Below are 5,170 nucleotides of genomic sequence, written 5' to 3' on the forward strand. Positions count from 1 at the left end.
GCCCACCTCGCCTCGCCCGTTCCCTCCCCTCCCCTCCTCCCTCTCCTCTCCTCCCGTGGTACTTCTCCCACTTCTGCCTCTCCCTCCCCTCGCTCCCCCTCCTCCCCCTCCTCCCCTCCCCTCCCTTCCTCCTCTCCCCCTTCCTCCTGTGCTACTTCTCCCACCCTGCAGCTTCTCCCTCTCTCGTTAAAAATGGTGGGCCAGTGTTCTGTCTCGTTTGTGAGTGGTTGTCGAGCTGTGGGTGGCAGCAGCAGCAGCAAGGGGAGGAGGGGGGAGGGAGGGGGGTTGCGTTTATACGCTCCGAATCTATCAAATGACCTATTGATTCTCCGTGTATTTTTACGGTGACAGCTGTTTCCCACTGGGGGACCTTTTTTTTTTGAAAGTGCAGAGGTGGGGGGGGTTGTCCTTTAATAGAACCGAGTTCTGAGGGTAGGAGGCCCACCCAGGCAGGTAGTTTTTATTATTTGATCGCTATTTCGATGCATTTTGATTGAACCCGCATTTTTTGACGGAATCGTTTCAATTAATAACACAAAAATTGCCCGAAATAAGTACATAGAAAATCTGAATAACCGATTTTTTTGCGAGTAATCCCAAGAGGGAGTAAAACTCGAAAAGCAAATAAAGGGGGGAGGTGGTACTCCACCCCATTCGCCATTTAAGATATCAACATGAACCCCGCCCACCCAACACACTCCCCCAGTCTCCGACGAGTTTGATATGAGAATCACGAATGTTGCAAGGATCAATTTGCCGCGCGTCGATGGTGGCGGCGACAGCATTTCATTCGAAATGGAGATTCGACGATTAAAATCGTGTCCCTGTGCGGCCGATCGCATGTGTAGCCAGCCATTCATGTGTGTGTGTGGATTTCGCTCCAGTGGCTGTAAAATCGTGTGTATGTTCTTTCTCGCTCTCTCTCTTCTCTCTCTCTCTCTCCTCTGTTTTTTTTTTAAATACCAGCTCCGCTAATGATGTTTTTCCTCAATTGCAGGCGTGCGCCGCGTCTCCTCCCGTTTTTTGTCTGTAATCACCAGCAGCACGCGGCACGCACCGCAGCGCACACGCACGACGCGCACACGCAGCACGCCACAGACGCACGGCACAGCGCGACACTGAAGCGGGCACGCAGCGCTAGGTACACACTAGCGCGCCGCAGGGCGCACGCGCAGACGACGCAACGAAACGCAGCACACACTTCAATACCATCGCGGCTTCAATGTATTCTTTGAATAATACTGGGAATCACGGAGATGTGCCAAGCAGGAAGGAAGAGCGTCTCCCTTTCTCTTTCTACTTACAGGCACAACTGCTCTTCGTCTCGTCTCTCTCTCTCTTCTCTCTCTGAGGCCTCCTGCCCGTGGTCGTCTCTGCTGTCTCTCTTATTCTCTTTCCCGTCTTCCACTCTCGTCCCGCTATTCTGCTCCCTCCCGTCGTTCTCCTTTCTCGGTCTGCCTCCGCTCCCCCCTCTCTCTCCCGCTCGTCCCTCCTCATCTCGCCCTCTCTCTATGATTGAAATTGATGCAACTCCGAGTTAAGCCAGGAACACAATAAATCCTTCGTAGCACCGGGCTTTTCCTGTCTCAACAAACCAGCCGCGCCGCGCCGGCGACCAGCGCGGGTCACGGGCAACATGTACAACAACCGCGCAACAACATTATACTTAACAACATCGTTAAACTACACTGTACAACCAACTGTTGCAACTGAAATTCTCCGTACAACAACTCGCCAACACATTATACAACAACATGCTGTACAACACTGTCAACAACACTCGTAGCAAGCAACTGTAAACATACATTATACCAACAAGCTGGTTAACAAGCATGCGTACACAACTGTCAACAACGTCATCCGTACAGCAATGTTGCAACCAACATAAGCAACTGTCACAACCATCGGTACAACAACTGATCACAACATCGTTACAGCAATCTGTTAAGCACATTATAGCCTGATCATACTCTCAACCAACATCGTACAAGCAACGTCAACAACATCGTACGCACAGCTGTTAACAACATTAAACTGTACGACAACTGTCACACAAACATCGTAGCCAACAATCGTGTTTAAACATACATTATGAACGACAACTGTTAACAACATCGTACGGCATACTCGTGTTAAGACAACATTATACGACAAGCTGGTTTAACCAACGAAATCGTACGACACCTGTCCTAATACAACATTATATCGACAGACTGTCAACACATTCGACGGCAACGTCACAACACGCCGGCTCGTCTCGAATACGGTGTTGACGATAACCGCAACTACAGGCAACGGCAACCCAAGGTGGCAGGGGTTGTGGGGCCGAGGTGGGCGGGATGGGTTTGTTGGTGTGGGTTTCATCGTAGGCGTGGGTAAGCCGTAATACTGTACAAGATATACTAGCTAAGCTATACTATACTCAGGCTTTCATGATTTGAAAAGTAGAGGAGGACTAGACTAATGTCACTCGCCGTAGGACACCAATTAGGCGTTCTTTCGAACGGCTGCCATATCACACCGCCTTTAGAGAGGGCATGATCGGAGAGCTCACCACCTAAAAAAATCACATTACCGCTTAATGAGCATGATGGAGAGCTTCACACTAAAAATGCACACGCTTGTTAAAAGGATGAGTGGAGAGCTCGCTTGAGTCGGCTCCCATGCATGCCTTCTTGGGTGTGATGATGAATCATCGACCAAGTCCTCAGTCTTAAGTGAAATCCAAACGAAAATTGGGATGTCGTGTCAATGCTACTGATTTAATCTTTATGCATTCATCTTCACGCTTCATTCTCTTCATGGCTGGCTTCGTCAGGGAATTAGCATTCTTTGCACTCCAAACAACCCACACTAGCACATCAGATTAATAAAAAGTTGATCGGATGTAAAAATTAACTTGTTTTATTTTATTCTGATTTCCATCCTTGTCAGGAGATTCTACATCCATGTACGCTGCATATTCAGTCGGCAAATATATGCATCACAATCCAGTTCGACAAACTAGACAATTACGTTGTACGTAGTAGCCACGTATGTAGCCGCTTTCAGCCGCTACGACTGGGTTTCACGTTGGCAGACAACCAGCTCTCGGCCACGTATAGTAGAAACGAGCAGGTTAACTTGTGGCGCTACCCGTATAGTACCCTGTATTGGAATGAGTTTTTGTTTACGTTATTTTATATATATATATAAACCAGTAGTAGTAACGACAGCACCCTGTACCTGCTGGGCGATATCGTCAGTCACTTACGCACGCGACAAATTGTTTGTGTTTTTGTCTAACGCTTTTTGTCACCACGCTCCACTTGAGAACTCCTAGGAGCGCTAATTTCAACATAATAGACATACTTTGGTGGCGCGATTTTCAACCACTTTTAGAGGCGCCGATGATGTCGCGACCATGGAACAATGTTCGGGGGCGCGGCTGCGAGCGCGAAGGCCGAATCGGCGCTCCTTAAAAATGACAGCGCTGTAAATACTGATAACTAATCTACTGACTATGCCATGCATTGCCATGCCATGGCGCGCTCGCATGCGCATTCCATGCCCATGGCTGTTGCCTATAGCTTATACTATGCTATACTTCATTATTTCTATAATACGGCCTGGGCGTGGGTCTAGGGAGGCGTGGCGGGAAGTTATGTAGGGTGGGTAGTGGTCTTGGGGTGCAGGATGATGTGGTGTGGAATAGGTTGTTTGGCTGTGGGTGTCGTTGTAGCGCATTGTGGGCTAGGGACGTGGGGGTGGAAGGTGGTGTGGGTTGTGGGGCTTTCTTATAGTTGTAGGGGTGGTCCGTGTAGGGGTTGTGGGGTGCGATGATGTGGGTGTGGAATGGGTTTTGTGAGTGGTTGTCGTTTAACGGCGTCGCCTGTGGTGGCTGCGGGATGAAGGTGGAAGGGTGTGTGTTGTGGTTGTTAATCTTAGGGTGGTGTAACTAGGTGCTTGGGGTGGCCAGATCATGCGGTGTGCAATGCGTTGTCCGTGTGGCCGTGCGTGGCGTGGTGTGGCGGGGCTGGGCGTCGATAGGACTATGCAACAATCCACGGCAAGCACTACCTAACAACGGGCCCCGTTCACGGAAGCTTGAGATCTAAGAAAGTTTACTGGCTAGTAATAGTTATAGTATAGTTAAATTTTATTTTTCTTTATTTTTTTTTTAAATTCTTAGTGTAGTATAGGTCTCTAGAACTATAGTCCATCTGTGTCACAGCCAACCGGGGCCTGTGGACTAGGATTTAAGCAAACTAACAGCAGAATATTCACACACGAAGTATGCAAACCCTGCACCCACCACCCCAGCCCCTTTGAATACCGTGCCGCATTTCCCATTTTCAGCTGGACAAATATTACTGTTGCCCCCCCCTCTGGAGACCCATGCCGTTGCGCAATCTCGAATTCCGAAGACGCGAGCAAAACATCCGGCCGTCTGTCGCGTGCTAAGAGGGAGCCAGCATCGCTACGTATCCGATTCGCTGCGTTCTTACCGCCGAGTTTCGTCCCGTTATTTAGCGATGAAGAAGGCTAGGTCACCATAGCGATGACGAAATTACGATCGGATCATGCGTCATGCTGAGTGCGATGTCGCCTTTTCGGCGCTACTACTGGTCTGCGATCTCAAAATTAGGGCATCGCTTTTTTTCATTTATGTTCGCTCCTCGATCGGAGATTACAGAGAGTGGTAATCAAACACGCCTCTCGGGTATTATCGTTAACTTTTTTTTTACAATTAATAATATTATAAACGTTGAGTCTGGGGCGCCCGCATTTGGCATTCTCTATAATTTCCTCGTTACACTGCGTTACCACACATGACAATGCACACGGTCACAGTACGAACAGTCTCACCCCCCCCCCCCAACAAACCAGCGGATGGATGCTCCAATAGATCTGGTGAAGTCATCTGCATAAAAAGATAAGCGCCGCTTTAAAACCAGCACGCAGCAATTGAAACTAAAACTGGAGCTGCCAATATCTGTAGGCTCGTAACATTGTACAAGAGTAAACCCGAGAGCGAGGTGCTGAGAGAGAGAGGAGAGAGAGAGAGAGAGAGAGAGAGAGAGAGAGAGAGATAGAGGGGAGAGAGAAGAGAGAGAGAGAGCGAGAGAGAGACGAGAGAGAGATGAGAGAGAGAGGAGAGGAGAGAGAGAGAGAGAGAGGATGCAGAGAG

This window comes from Priapulus caudatus, unplaced genomic scaffold (assembly GCF_000485595.1).
Source record: "Priapulus caudatus unplaced genomic scaffold, Priapulus_caudatus-5.0.1 Scaffold1743, whole genome shotgun sequence".
Taxonomy (NCBI): Eukaryota; Metazoa; Priapulida; class Priapulimorpha; order Priapulimorphida; family Priapulidae; genus Priapulus; species Priapulus caudatus.